The sequence below is a fragment of the Crinia signifera genome, chromosome 2 (assembly GCF_055691185.1).
Source record: "Crinia signifera chromosome 2, ASM5569118v1, whole genome shotgun sequence".
NCBI lineage: Eukaryota > Metazoa > Chordata > Amphibia > Anura > Myobatrachidae > Crinia > Crinia signifera.
Genome location: NC_139218.1, coordinates 88,347,509 through 88,364,381, shown reverse-complemented (window position 1 = coordinate 88,364,381; position 16,873 = coordinate 88,347,509). Strand labels below are relative to the sequence as shown.

The 16,873-nt window shown below is 43.2% G+C and overlaps 1 protein-coding gene across 2 annotated transcripts in view; it reads right to left on the bottom strand.

Annotated features, from left to right (window-relative positions):
* Positions 1-16,873, bottom strand: part of CSF2RA (colony stimulating factor 2 receptor subunit alpha) — a 210,865-nt gene that overhangs the window by 138,127 nt on the left and 55,865 nt on the right. The gene's annotated exons all lie outside the window — the stretch shown is intronic.

Genomic DNA, 16,873 nt, shown 5'->3' with positions numbered 1-16,873 from the left:
GTAGGTTCCCCCTGCCCTGCAAATAAATGTTACTGTGTAGCATCCATTCGCAAGCCCCTGAGAGCGAGTCACCCTTGCGAATGGGTGGCGGCATTCACAGCCTTATGAATCAACCAGAACTTTCCCCTGTATGTGTTCGGGGGGGATTTCAGTAAAAGTTAAAGTCTAATTAATAAAATGTGAAAATAATTTTTTTGTCTTTTACAGGAAGGGCTGCAAGTCCCAGCAAGCCCGTACCACATGTGAGTACTTGGAGAACCAGCATGCAAGGCATTGATAGTAACATTTTGATAATCACTCTTGCGTACTCACACTCACTCTGCTGTGGATAGTACCTGGCTTCAGCCCTGTCCTTGGCTGCCTGGAAAGAGGGATCCTTCGCTGAGAGGGCTGCACTGCTACAAGAGGAATACTATCTTCTACAAGATGCTAAATAAATAAAAAGTGGAATCTGGTTGCTATGGGCAACATCCCATCTTTAATAGATCTCCCATCTAAGTAAATTTACCCAATGGCTCTTCCATGTATTGGTACAAGCCTCACCACACGCCGATGGCATCTACTGCAGCAGACTGGGCATAGACAGCAAGGATGTTCTGTATTCCATCAAAATTCAGGAGGGAGATGAGGGAATGTATAACAACCTGCAATAATAGTGTCAGAAAAAGCAATGCCTGTTCCAGGATTTAAGTTGCAGACAGATGTGGAAAACTCCTCCAAAATGCAGAGGAAGTAACTTACAGGGATAGTAATTCTGCACATGTTACATCTGCTCCACCTGCAGTGCACATGGTTTTGCCCATTTTTCAAACAAATTTGTACTGCGATCAGATCTGAATAAGGGCCTGAATGTATGTATGTATGTATGTATGTATTTCATTTTGAAGAAATAAAATCAAAATAAATAAAAACATAGATCATACTTGCCTACCCTCCCGGAATGGCCGGGAGGGTCCCGCAAATTGGGTCCCCCGGGAAGGGGGGCAAGTCTCCCGCATTTCCCTACAGCCCCGGCTCCCCCTCACCCCGTGGTCTAAAAACTATGACGCAATTCGCTGCATTTCGCGGCATTTTTAGCCCCACCACCCACGGACCCGCAAATTGAGGCTTCAGCCCGCCATGGGGGCGGGGCTTGATGACATCACCCATGCCCCGCCCCCAAAACGAAGCCTCTACCCGCCCCCTTTCACTCCTTTCCGGGCTTCTCCCGGAAAGGAGTATGCCAGTCGGCAAGTATGACATAGATTTCCAAAGCTAAATGTATTTCTATACAATATTATTTTCATCTGCCTGAAGGATGCTCCATACTGCCACCAGCATCATGTAAAAATCAATATGAAATTTATCTTAAAATCAAATACTACATAAGAGGAAAACAGATGACTCCACACATAACAAGTATTTCTATGTGAATAAGGATAAGAATACCAAAACAGTGCCAACACAAAGTATACATCAGTGAATGTTTCATTTCAACAAATAACACTAAATATTACAGGCTTTTAAGATACAGCATAAATCTGCTTTATCGCAGATCAACTAGAAAGAGTCTCTAATCTATCACCGGTAGCAAATTACTCATACAGTTTCTAAGTAAAAACACCATAGTAATAAATTTGTATACTCATACAACTCATGTTGTTTCCAACTCACAATTATAAATGCAAAACCGTGACAGTAAGTGAGCTTCATGCTGTGCTTTGGGCAGATATTTGGTTAATGAAGGGAGTATTCCAAGGGAGTCGAGAAACAGGAAGAGGGAGCTAGGATGGGGAAGTAGAGGGCTGGGTACACAGATGTTGATTAAACGTTACTTATTGTGACAGTTATTATTAGCTGGTAGGAACATTTTCCACACATGAGGTTCATGTATTATTACATTTTATGTCATAATAAAAGATACTGTAAATCTTATATAACTGAATTAATAAATAACAGCATGTCTTCCTGTTACAGGTTTGCAGATTATGTCCCATACCTGTTTAGAGAGTTTGTTCTCATTATATTTTAAGGACAGTGGTAGATGCTGCACTCAATAATGTATCCTAAAGCTAGTGGTAGCTGCTGGTCTCCCGAGAGGGGGACACCCTCCCAAAACTTAAATATGCAGACGGGTGTGGAGACCTGCGCTAAGATGAGAGTTCTATGTAGGAGTAATGGATATATTTACAGTGTCAGATTGGCTGTAATGATGATAAATGCAGATAGGTGAATCAACGGTTTTATTTTGCTTGATGACAATCTCATTAAAAGAAGGGGAAGGTTAGGTAAGGGGTGGTGGTGATGGGGGCTATGGCTGATGGCAGGGCAGGTGAGCTGATGGGCAGTGGACAAAGTGACTGGGAATAAGAAAGTCTCTTAATCCAACACAGGTAACCGTGGCGTCGCGAGACTCCGACTGCCTCATGACCTCAACCTAAGCCCTGCGCCGTGCGCTCAACTCCTCGTGCCGGAGGAGACTTGTAGATGGTTAGTGATATGGTATATCCTCCAACGGGATGCAGTGTAAATCCCGGCGGTCGGGATCCCGGCGTTCAAACTCCCGACGCCGGAATCCCGACCGCCAAAATCCCGACGCTTTCTCCCTCCGGAGGTGTCCACGACACCCCCGGAGGGAGAATAAATTAGTGTGCCGAGCATAGCAAACGCAAACGCCGGAGCTACGCAAGAACCCATTGCAGTGCCGGGGCTGCGCAATGGGTTCTTGCGTAGCTCCGGCGTTTGCTAATTGCTATATGTTCGACATTGAACGTGATTTCTTTTTCTCCAATTACACTGTTGCCAGTAACATCCTTTTCATGGTAAGGTACATAGATGACCTGTTAATGATCTGGACAGGTCATGAGCAGGAATTTGTTGATCTGATGACACAGATAAATGCATCAGACAGCACGATCAAATTCACTTATGATGTCAGCCCGACTTCGGTTCATTACCTAGATGTTGTCATTCAACTCAACAATGGCCAGCTCACCACTGGCCTATATAAAAAACCCACTGATAGGAACACTATGTTGCACTGTTCCAGTCAACACCAGATTGCCACCACGAGGGGTCTCCCCTTCTCACAATTTTTACGTCTGAGAAGGATCTGTGATGATATCAATGTAGCAGAACATTTTTGGCACGGGGATACAAGAAACCTGATCTTTTAGCTGCTAAGGCTAGGGTGATGATGACATAACTACATTTTTGGCACGGGGATACAAGAAACCTGATCTTTTAGCTGCTAAGGCTAGGGTGATGATGACACCTAGGGCCAAGACCCTGTTACCGAAACAAGCTGACATCAAAAATACCACTAAAATTCCCTTTGTTCAAAAATATAACAGTGCGAGCACAGAAATCGTTAAAACAGCTAGAGAATTGTGGCCCATGGTCGTGCATGACCCGGGACTCAAATCGTTTAGCTACAGTTCATTACTGCCCAGCATTCAGAGACAACGCAATCTGAAAGACTGGTTGGTCAGGAATGACATCACTGGGTTCAAGAAGCCGAGCTATAGCCATTTTCTATCTAAAAAAACCAGGGTGCTACAGGTGCATTAATTGTACCACGTGTAGCTACCTGGAGACTGGCAGTTTTTTCTGCCATCCACACTCTGGGACTAAAATCCTAATCAAACATGTATTGACGTGCACCAGTACGTACATTATTTATATCATCCGGTGCCCGTGCGGGCTGCTATATGTGGGTAAGACCACCAGGACCCTTAAAGAAAGGATGGCAACCCACCGTTCCACCATCCGACATTCCATTGAGGGCAAGATCTCTGGTACTGAACAGCCAGTACCTCGCCACTTTAGGGAGTTTGGTCATTCATTGGCCACACTCCGCTATAAGATCATTGATCACATCCCTGCTAACATGAGGGGTGGTGACAGGGATAGGCTTTTGCTGCAATGTGAGGCCCGCTGGATACATAGATTGAATACTGTGTATCCGGCCGGTCTTAATGAATATTGCAGCTTGACATGTTTTCTGTAAGAATGTACATTTTGGGTCATCATGTCAGATCACAGGTTACATGCTGTCTGCCTTTACCTTTTTAGCTGACATATTGCTTGATATGGTTAAATTGCATGGTTATATTGCACAGCTGCAGTTCATAAGATCCAGCCTAAACATCGCTTTATTGTTATTGTATGCTCTGTTTGAATTGCTACATTATGTCTTTGTAATCGCTGGGTTACTTGTATTTTATTTGTGCACTGTTTTGTTGTTGTAGGGGTTGCCTGGCAACCGCCCCACAGTCTGTGAGCGCCGGAGGGCGTGCAACGTAACCATGGTGATGTCATCAGGTGCGCCGGAGGGCGTGCGTCGCAAGGAGTGTGACGTCAGCTGTCTCAGACGCGGGGACGGCGGCACGGGGGGCACGGTGGAGGGAGGTGATATAGGTAAGATGTTTGTCTTGTGTATGTTGAGCCTGAGGACGAGCAATAAAGCTCGAAACGTTGCTGTTGATTTCGCTGACCTGCTGTGTCTTTTTTACATTGGTACAAGTCCCGCGAGTGCCACTGGTATATTGTACTATATCTCCCTGGGTGTTTCCCAGATTCTTCGGCTGTGCACCTGGGCTGATGTTGATCTGCGTTTGAGTGCCTTTCTAGTTGGAACTATATATATATATATATATATATACTCCACAGGTCAGCTGGAAAGCCAAATACTCTGGTGCCCCCTGCAAGGTGTACCCAACAAAGGGTTAACATGTAGCATGGTGGGAGCGGCGGCACTCAAATGAAGACACTGACGACCAGGATATATCAACGTTTCAAGACCTAGTGGTCCCTTTATCAAGGTGTGAAGACGATATTTATATATATATTTATATTTACTATCACTGTATTTGTAGTTACTATCACTGTGTTCAACTGTGACCCGGTGTACTGGGGAGGAGGTAACTCATAGTCACACTTAACGCGGGTCACTGTCGGGGCATAAAGCCTCAAGTGTGGCCAGCTCCCATATTAGAGCTACTGTAGCATGTCTAGTGATCAGGAAAACATGCAATCAGACTCCCCACTACTGCGTTCATGCACAGCATGTGCAGGGAGACTATTTGACCAGGATAGTGTGCATAATGGCCTCTGTGCTACTTGCCACAATTCTGCAGACACTTCACTTGCCCCTCAGGGGTAAAAGCCTGCATGGGTGGCCTTTACCCAGTTACTGGGTACATTAGTAGACTGTTTGACACCTGTCACTGGTCCGGCACCCCCTGCGCCTGCACCAGTCACGTAAATCACTCCACCGTGGGTGGATTTATTGTCAAGTACAATGAAGTCACTGATTCAGACCCTGGTGTCACAAAAGATACCCTTAGCACATGGCTCAAAATGTTCTAAGCAGGCATCATCCTCTCAGTCAACTTTGATGAAGGACACTACTGAGTCATCTAGGGTAGAGGCCGAGGATGATGAAGCAGTTGGAAGGGGAACCTGAGATGGGGGAGGATAGAGCTACCATGGTAAATGTCACTAAACTTATATCAACTATATGGCGGGTGCTATTGTCTGAGGAAGATGAACCAGCACCTATTGCAATAGAAAGTGAACGAGTTTAAATCATGCAATATGGTTAGGTCTCAGTTTCTGCACTCTGATCACCTTATGGAGATTAAGACATAGGTCTGGAAATCTCTGGGTAAGAAATTCCCGATACCTAAAAGGGTAATATCTCGGTATCCTCTTCCACTGGAGGATTGTAAATTCTGGGAGACCCCACCACCGGTGGACTCTCGTGTGACTCACCTAGTTAAACCCTCAGTTTTACAGGTTACCTCTGCAGCTTCCCATAAAGATGTGACTGACAGACCTTTAGAGCAGTGTCTGAAGTTGGTGTTTAGTGTAACCGGCGTGGTTAACAGACCTACCATTGCAGTGTCTTGGGCAACAAGAACAGTGCAGGATTGGGTTACAATAATTGAATCTGAACTCCTGGGGGATATTTCTGTGAGGAATCTGGAGGGTACCACCAACCCTGACCCCTAAACTCTGTTGCCTCTCCCCACAGTCGGTGGACACGTGCGGTGCTAAGATTCACCTCTAACAGCTGCGTTTGAAGGAGCTGGTTATGCTGGCTCCGACCTCAATGCCACCAGGCCTTATGTGGGACTGAGGCTAAGAGAGCACAAGAGGAAAGCTAACTAAAGAGACAAACAGGATGGGGTAACCCAGAGTCTATCAAAATGCGGGGAATATTCCCCATGGGTGCAACAATGCACTAAGGTGGTAAATAAATAATACAACTCCAAACTACTGCACAGGGAAGGAATATCCCCTAGAAGGCAAACCTGACCCCCAGTGCGAGCTGCTGCAACAATGCAGAGATACAGTATAATAATAAAAGAAGCAGCTGCAGGGAGAAGGATTCAAACAAGGCTCAGACAAGGCTAGAGAGAACTCCATTAAGAACTATAACTGGCAGGGTATTGCTGGGCAGAAGGCCTTATGAAGTACTCAGGTGATCAACATACCTGTAACAGATCAAGCCCAACTCCCAGGCTGGGATAACGAGGTCAGTCTTGTGCATAAATCAGTTCACAGGAGACTGGGCTGTAATGGCACAGACTCACCACTGGAGGCCACCGGAGAGTCAAATACCAAACACAGACAAACAGAACAAAGAACTGACATGACAGAACTGAGCCATTAATTAATGGCTCCTAACAGTTTCAGAGGAATGTTCTATGTGTCTGTCACATGTAAATCAAGCAATTGCGTACATCGTGGATGCAATGATGGATGCTGGTCAGTTAAATGCCAAGGCCTCTGCAGCCTTGGTGCTAGCTAGACATATGCTTTGGTTACACTCGTGGAAAGGAAACACTGATTCCAAGTGTGCTTCATAGGTGCTACCCTTTTCAGTGGAAGTCCACTTTGGGGAGGAGCTTAATAAAATCGCAGCCTCTCTGGCAGTGGACAAGACAGCATGTCTAATGTCAGCTACTACCACTCACAAGGTGAAAGGTAATACTTTTTTCCCCTTTTGTCCCTCACGAAAAAGTAAAGGACAAGTGTTTGTCAGACAAGCGGGACCAGCAAAGTCAGCAAAGCCCAAATCAAGACATTCCTGGGTAGCTTGACAGTTAACCACTAAGCCAGAAAAACCCACCACCTCTGTGGCATCCCAGGGTGGGAGTCCGACTTCTCTTCTACACACAAGAATGGCTTAGGACTACATCCGATGCTTGGGTGAGAGAAGTGGTGACCCATGGGTATGTTGTGCCTCTCAAGGGACATCCCCCTCAACTGTTCTTCCTGAAAAATCTCCAAAAAGATCCACACAAGAAAGCATGCCTCTATCATGTCATGGAATCTTTACTACAATCCAGGGTGATTATACCAGTGCCTCTGCACCAGCGAGACCAGGCATGCTACCCTTTTCTTGGTGCCAAAACCAAATGGGTATTACAGGCCCATACTAAATCTAAAATCCCTGAACATAAATGTGAAGGTGTCAAAATTTTGCGTGGAGACTTTGATGACCGTTGTGTTGGCAATGGAACCAGGGGATTATGTGGTATTCCTAAACATCCAGGATGCGTATCTGCATGTCCCCATTGCTCAGTCACATCAGCATTTCTTACACTTTGCAATACTATTGCCCCTTTATCAGTTCCAGGCACTCCAGTTCGGACTGGCTACAGCACCAAGAATCTTTACAAAGATTATGGTGGTCATGGCGGCTTCACTGAGGCATCAGGTGGTCAGAGTGATCCCATACTGGGATCTTCTTCTTCTGGCCAGTTCAAGGGAGACTCTACTCAACCATCTTCAGCTCACCAAGGTCTTTCTTCATAGTCATTGGTTGCTGTTAAATTGAAAAAAGTCTGCTCTGGTTCCTTCCAGGCAAATGTTACACTTGGGAGCCCTGCTGGACTCCGAGGCCCAAAGGTTGATTCTTCCTCTGGACAAGTGTCAACAACTACATACCAGGCTTCAGCACTTCCTTCACCTTCCCCGAGTCATGATACACCAGGCCATGCAGATAGTCGGCCTCTTGATGTCAACATTTGACATGGTCAAGTGGGCGCAGTTTCATTCCTGCCCGCTCCAGAGGCTGATCCTTGCCAGGTGGGATGGATGGCCTCAGTCCATCCATTCCCGTATTATGTGTCTCATCAGAGAGGTTCGGACGTCACTGACATGGTGGCTCAATGAGGTTCATCTGGAGATGGACAGGCCCTTTTGGATTCTGCAGTGGGTTCTCCTCACTACATACGCAAGTCTGTGGGGCTGGGGAGCCATAGTAGAATCCTGGTCCTTGCAAGGAAGGTGGTCCCGGGGAGAGTCCAAGCTGTTTACAAACATTCTGGAACTAAGCGCCATCTTCATTGCTCTCCAGTTGGACCAGGATCTGCTGCGGAGCAGACTGTTCCAGATCCAATCAGACAACGCCACCATGGTGGCCTACATGAATCACCAGGGCGGTACAAGGAACATGAAGGCTGATGAACGTGCAACTACATTTTGAAAAGACTGGCCAGCCATTTATTGGCTTAGAGAAATCTCTCAGCCAATCAGTGGCCTCCCATCTTATTAGCTGAGAGAATTCTCTCATCCAATACACGGCCATCCAGTCTTTTCAAAATATGGTTTTACATTCAGCAGCCACTTCCCGTGCCGCCAATACCGCTACTAGTTCCCATCTGCTGCAGGGGCCCCGCTGCTGACTTCCAATCTGCCGCATGGACCCTGCTGCTGACTTCCCATCTGCCACAGGGACCCTGCCACTAACTTTCCATCTGCCGCAGGGACCCCTTGCCTGCCCCATACTGCTGGACCCTGCTGCCTGCCACACACCTGCCACCACTGCAGCAATGCCAGTGTTTGGGCCCCTAATGTGTGGGGGCCACTGGGCGACTGCCCCCATTGCCCCATGATTAATACAGCCGCGACGACCATTGAATGATTTGTCCTACTGCGTGCACATGCGAGGTGAAGTGTTTTCATAACACATCCCCTTGTATGGTTACGAGGGTATAATACAGCAGGGGGTATTTTTCAGTGGGGCAGAAGTGCGAGCACTCTTGGACTCAGTAATCTGCAAGATTTGTATTGCTGTTGCAGTGCAATATAGGAATTCAGAGAGGTAAAGGTTAAACATGGGTACAGTGTGCAGAGTGGTATTATGAAATTATATATAACATTCATAGGCAAACGCTGGGGGGGGGGGGTTCTGGTTGCTAACCCCCCCCCCTCTTGGCAAGTGCCTTAAATTATGACAAGAGCATTGGTATATAATATTATCAATTGAGCTGCCACCACATCATGCATTTTAAGGGACAGAGCAGAGCCTAGTGTACCAGCTTCTACCACATTTACTGTATGTGTGGATCTAAGCCTTTAAACATTGCAATGGACCAGAAAGTAGCTGCCAGAAGAAAGAGGCAGGAGGCTTACCATGAAGTGGGATATTGTGAGCTTAGAAAGTGCAGTAATGGTTCTACTATATGTATTTATTTATTTTGATATGTTTACAAATTTCCTGACCACTTATTTTATTTAAATGTTTGAAAAAGCCTATACTATAGAAGTCTGTACATTTAAATATTGAAATTGTATTCCATAAAGTAACCAGTTTATAAAAATACCAATTTTCAGGGCTGTTACCTCCTTTTTATCCTTTCAAAGCACCAGCGAAGCGCACGTCGGCTTCTGCTGTGTGCCAGCCAGCGTTTGTGTGTGATTCTAAGAAATTAATGAAAATCGCAAAGTTGATCTGTACAAACTAACTGCATATATGATTATTTAGCATTTAACCCTGTACAGATCCAGCTGCAATGCGGACCGACAGGCATGCAAACAAACAGCTGACAGATGGATGATAGAACAGCCATTAGCGGTCCCTGATATAATATGTGCAGCTAACAGGAGGGACTGAAATCTGTGAATATAGTCCTTGGGGCAATAATAGTCTCTCAATGTGTGTGTGATTTTGAACAGATAAAATGATAAATTATTATAAAAATAATTATTCAGTAAACTGTACATTGAACGCTGACACTATAATTTGAATGCTGACACTGAATAACAAACCACCAATAAATAATTTGTCTCAGTGGACAGTTGCTACCCCACAGGCAGCATCAGTCCAGATGCAATTTCGGGAGCGACACTTGTTTAGAAATAAGAGGGAAACATTGCCTAAGTCCATGAAAGTGCACCTATAATGTGTGCAGTTAATAGGATGGACTGAAAACTGTGAATATACTCCTTGGGGCAATATTAGTCTCTAAATTTGTACATGATATTGAACAAATGTATAAGAATAATCAATAAATATCCTAGTCCACAGTGTACTCATTTAATCAGCACCTACACTAATACTGCTGATATAAAAACCGGACTAACCTCTTCAATATAAAGATCACTAGTAACAGCTAAGGCAGTGGTTCCCAAACTGTGTGCCTAGGCACCCTGGGGTGCCTCAGGACACTTGCAGGGGTGCCTTGGGTTGGTGGACCAAGATCAATTCATATTATTTATGGCCAATGTACCAGGAAAAACCAGTGCTTGTGGCTGCCAATCATAATATATGTGGACAAACAGAAGCAAATCCTGTCCCTCACCAGATAACTGTGACATATAAACACAATGCACTTCATTTAATATTGTTTTTCTGAATTTCTTGATCAGAAGCATTTGGCCTAGGGGTGCCTTGAAAATATTTTGATGCTCTAGGGTGCCGTGATTCGAAAAAGTTTGGGAACCACTGAGCTAAGGAGTTAGTAAATGTACATTGAACGCTGACACTGAATAACAAACCACCAATAAATAATTTGTCATAGTGGACAGCAGCTTCTCCACAGGCAGCATCGGTCCAGATGCACTGTCAGGAGTGACACTTGTCAAGAGATAAAAGAGAAATATAGCCTAAGTCCATGAAAGTGCACCTACAGACTTATGTATCAGCGGCTGCTAATTAATACCTCAAATAAAACTTCTATATACAGTATGAACAGTGCTGACACATGACTGAAATTGCCCTAAAAATACCATCCTCAAAATAGAGAAAAAGGAGAATAGACAGCAGCAGTCAGGTCCAAATCCTGGCAGCATTGTCAAATCCCCAGTATAATCTGGGCACTGATCCAAGATATTATTTGAAATTGCAAGTGTAGTATTCAAACTACAGTACTTACACTTAACTAAACTCAAAATTCTGACTGGATATAAAAGTACCAGGGTTTATGCTAAAAGCAATATTGAAAGAAAATCAGAATTAAAACAGTAAGGTTAATCACATTTTTTTCTTTACACATAATTTACAAATAGTTTTAAAAAAATGTCGCTGTTGTAATAGATCATTATTTTTACGGTGAACAAATAAAAGTTAAATTTTAGTAATTATTGTCTAAAGTGCACCACAAGCAGACTCTTTCTCTCCTCTTTTTCCAGTTTATTAGTCTGAGGCAACACCCCCTGAAAAATAATTCAGGAATAAGCTAATAATACAGTCCTTGTGCGGGTGCTCTCTTTGTATTTCTCTGGCTCCCATACTTACTCCAATGCGCTGCAGGTTGGGAGCATTTGGATTACATTTGGAAATCCCTCTTTAAAAATACTGCGTTTGCCACTGACATTATTAGTGAGACTGATATGCAATTGTACCTTAGGACATTATACATTCCTCAATGTCAATTGAAAAATAGCATTCAAATCACATTAATATTTGATCTAGATTAAAATCGAAATGATAAAGTATAACTCAAATTTAAATCGAGCACTGGAGAAAATAAAACAGATTCTTATGCAAATAGATCATATCCATCAATGCAATTCTTAAAATGTAAATAATTATTGGAGTATAATACCATGAACTTTTTCAATATTTGAATACAAAATTCTTCATTCTTTGGATGTTGTTTCAATAAATAACTCAATCAATTGATAATAAAATATTTGATGTTATAATTATTATTAGTATTTGATTTTTTTCATCAAATACGTTCTAAAAAAAATTAATCAGAATTTATGGAATAGCTTCTGCTTAAAAAAGAATAGTATTAAATGTTAAGTTCCTCATGACTCTCGGGAGTCGATGACCCCTAATCAAATTATCCCTGATAAAGTGTCTTGAGCTGCAGTTCATTAGGGATTATGTTTTTCCTGCCTCTTGCATGATAAACATATCCCCCCAAACAGCCTAATTTCCTGCAAAAACAGGGGAGTTACAAAAACAGATTGCTGTTTACCCACTATTGCAGGCTACAAAAAGCATAGGAAGAGGCCATCTCCATAAAACCACAGAAAAAGTGCACATCAACTGCTTCCAGGGGATGGCCTACCAGAGAGGCATCACCAGGAATAGACACTCACCTTCAACAAATCTATTGACCCATGGGTGAATATCATGATACAAAAAGACTGAGCTGTAAAGTCACCTACTTTTATCAATTTATTATATCTTTTTTTATCAAATCATTATATTAAATTGTGTTTTTTTTATCATATATATTGTCATCCATACTTTTTTCTTTTATTATCTTTTACGGTCTGCCAGCAACACGGCGCCTCTATATGACTGAGACGCGCTTGCGTCCCCCACGCACGCGCGTCTCAGTATCCGGGCGGCGGGGCGGCGAGGCGGACGCAATACTGTCCGCCTTCCGCTCGAGGGGGCTGGGGGGGACCTCTGGCCACTGTGGGGGGGGGGTGCGGTCGCCCGGTATGGGCATCGGGCGACCGAGGGCAGCACCGTTGGAAGGGGACACGCGTGGCGGCGGGGAAGGGGATGGCGATGCCATCGCCATCCCCTGCAAAGATGAATCCCGCTACATCTGTACTTGATATCTTCTTTGTTCACAAATGTGCTACATAAATGTCTAAATACTCCGGCAGGGAAGTACAGCAGAAGCATTTTACTTTGTGGGTATCATAGGGAATGAGGTGTCATGTTTCCAGGGGGTAAAAACATCTTGGTTCTGAGCATTGCCATGTTGTTGGGTCACCTGACCCTGGAATCTCCAATCGGATTACTGATTACCCCACATGACCTCAGAGGCCAATCATTAGTGCCCTGCAGATATTTAGGGGTCTTTCCAGCACTGACAGCTTGTCAGTGCAATGGTATTCATAGGTATTATGTGTATGTGAGTTTTCTGCTCCTCATTGTGATTAAGCAGTTCTGTACGGCTGTTCACTTTGGGTTCTCTTCATCAGTTCCTGTCCAGTCTGTCATTCTCTGGTTCCATCTGCAATTCCTGAGTTTGTTCTTTTCATCAGTTTCTCTCCACATTATCTGGTCATTCTCTTGTTCCGTCTTCAGTTCTTGAGTCCATTATCATCACCAACCCAGGCTGCAGTTGCTTCAATTTACCATTACTGTATTTATTGTGTTTAGTACCCGCTCTGCAGCCAAATCTAGTACAGGTGACTAATAGAAAACAAGATATGTGATGTGATCCTTGTAGCGCTCAAATATAATAAAAAATGAAAATAGTTACACTTTTGTTGCTCTGTACGACCAAGATGTGGAGGGTGTCACATCAGGTTTCTCATGGGCAATTCATACATAAAAAACAAATAAGCAAGGACATATATAGTGTAGTATGTTCTCAAAAGTTCCTATTGGGTCTATCTTCCCAAGGATAATAAAAACGGAGTCTTCCTTTATACGATAGTGGTACTATTCTTTAGAGGTTCACCTTCTGTGCAGGTAATAATGAACGGTGCTTACAATAAGCTTACATTCATATACTATGTAAATGGTAAAAAACATATCAAGGTATCTTTCAAATGCTCACTTGTATGCTTGCATTAGCCTTGCAGTGGATCCTCATATAGTGGTTTCTTTTCAATGACGTCCAGGCAGATATTAAAAAATTTGTAGAATTTATTTAAAAAGTAAATATAAAAGGAGGGGCATGTATGATAACAAATATAATTCAAACAGCCTCCTCCAACAAATAAAACACGGTACTTATGTAGTATCTGGGCTGCCGATTTCTAAATCGGGTACATCGCATCGCATCGCATGCGACCATCGGATGCGATGCGATGCGATGCGATGACCCGATTTTTCCATAGGAATCAATGTTAAAATGGACTGAGTCCATTTTAACATGGAATTCAATGGGAAAAAGGGGTCCTTTTCATACCCCTACTATCCAAGTGGGCATGGAGTTGGATATAAACCTGTGGCGAGCGTAGCGAGCCACCGAGCCCGAAGCGTGGCGAGCGTAGCGAGCCCCGCGAGGGGACACAGAATACCGTCCCCTCGCGGGGCTCGCTTCGCTCGCCACGCTTCGGGCTCGGTGGCTCGCTGCGCTCGCCACAGGTTTATATCCAACTCCATGCCCACTTGGATAGTAGGGGTATGAAAAGGACCCCTTTTTCCCATTGAATTCCATGTTAAAATGGACTCAGTCCATTTTAACATTGATTCCTATGGAAAAATCGGGTCATCGCATCCGATGGTCGCATGCGATGCGATGCGATATCGCATCGCATCGCATCTGATTGTATGCCTTAACTTAAGGCATACAATCAAAAAATCGGCAGCCCAGATACTACATAAGTACCTAAAACACCAACATGTTTCAACAGTGTCTGTCTTTATCAAGGTGCAATGTCCTTCTGCCTGTAGCTCCTATTTATACCTAAGGGGTATAGGACCACCCTCTGGGGGGAGTGTTTACATTTTACACTATAACATACATATCTAAGTTGTTGGTACAGTTTATGCGTCTGGGGTAAACACTATATAGTGGGTAACATTCCGATTTAACATCCCAGCGCTATGTACACAATGAATATGCTTGCAAATAGCTGGAATAGTTTAATGATTTATGATTAATGTTTAATGATTAGCATGTGTTCAGATTTAAGCTGAAAACAAATAATGAGTACATAGCTGTATGCAGAAGCAAGTTTATACTTCTGCTGTACCTGCTGGAAGATATACAATAAGCGGGCTTCACCGCTACACAGTGCTGGTGCCGGACCGGTAGTGAGTGGTCCATCTGTCATAACGTGTTCTATCTACCTCCGGCTCTAGCGTGCGCCGCAAGCTCAGAAGTAAAAGGAACATAACCCACTAAGAATGGTTCCTTGCAGGCAACAATATAGGTGAAAGGAGCGCTGTGCGTTCCAAAATCCAGAAGTATCTATCAGGTGTAAATAAGCATATTTGTAATGAATTACCAACTGTGTGGGCAATATTACAAAAGAAACATATATATATATATAAAACCAAGAATACACAGATTTGACTGAAATTTACATAAAGAATGCAATAAAATCATACTATATGGGAAAATACAGTATAGGGAAATACAGTGTTAGTCTGTATTGACAAAATGACAAAAAATATACACAAAATCTAGTAACCCATACTGCAATGATTTTTAATTGAACTTATGAATATTTGTGGTATATGTTTTAAAGAAGAATCTCATAAGAACCATTTTAGCTCGAACTCTGTTCAATCCGCCTGGTTGTAGGGTGCCAAAATTGAAGCTGGTTCTCATTTCATTTTTTGCTAGTAATTCTTCAAGGTTATTTTACCTTAAGTTATTTTTCACTGTTTCAATACCGCAAAAGAGAGACAAGTGTTTGGGGTCACATCCATGAGTGGTTTTGAAGTGAGCGGAGACACTTTGGGAATCTAGACCCTTTTTAATATTTCTAACATGCTCTGACATCCTATCCTTGAATTTCCTACTAGTTCGGCCTATATACTGTAAATTGCATGTACATAGTAGAAGATAGTTTACGCTTTTGCTATGGCATGAATTGGTATATAGCATGGGTCTTCAACCTGTGGCCCTCCAGATGTTGTGAAACTACATGTTCCAACATGCATTGCCACATTTTTTCCTTTAAGAGCATGCCAAAAAAACATCAGGGCATGCTGGGACATGTAGTTCCACAACATCTGGAGGGCCACAGGTTGAAGACCTGTGGTATATAGGATGTGTTTTGCCCCATTTAGTGGAAGTGACTTCTGTAATTTTCCGTTCAGAGCTTTTGCAGTTCTCGCACATTATGCAGGAACCACAACGGTGGAAGCCCTTGGTGTAAATGGTACCAGGGATTATTTTGTCCTGATCAGTACAACATTGTCTTTGATGGTTCTGGTATTATCTCGCAACAGGATGTTCCAATGTTTTTTTTTTTATGATTACTTCCATTTGTTTGTGTTGGCTGTTATATTTTGTGATACATGGTATGGTGTCCAATTGTTTCGTGTTTTTTTCTTTCGTTAATAGTTCTCTTCTGTTGCAATTTCTGTATTTTTCAAATGGCTTTTGAACTGCATCTAATTTGTATCCTTTGGAAAGGAATTGTTCTTTCCTTGAGTGTCATAATCCTCTATTGTACAGTTTCTGCAGATTCTATGAAACTGACTATTGGGCACAGATGTTAACCAATTGTTGTGATGATTGCTGTTGAAGGGAATTAGGGAATTACAGTCTGTGGGTTTAATGTAAGTTTTAGCATGGATACGGTCATTGTTAACAAAAATTAGAAGGTCCAGAAAGTTGACTGATTCTTTGCTGTAGGTGTACATTAGGTTAATGTTCCTTGTGTTATTATTTAGATAAAGGAGAAAGTCTTTCAAAGAATTTTCAACCCCCTTCCACAGGAACAGGATGTCATCAATATATCGTGACCAGAGGACCAGGTTCGCCCCTAGGTCATGCTCCTAATAGACACACTGGGGTTCCCAGTGTGCCATAAAGAGATTGGCATACCCCGGAGCGAACCTGGTTCCCATGGTCGGGGCATTTGTCTGCAAATAATATGACTCATTGTACCAAAAGAAGTTATTTTTCAATATAAATTCTATTCCCTCCAAAATAAAGTGTGTTTTGTCTTCTGTGAACTGTTCTTTCCCAAGGAAATAGGCACAGCATCTAAT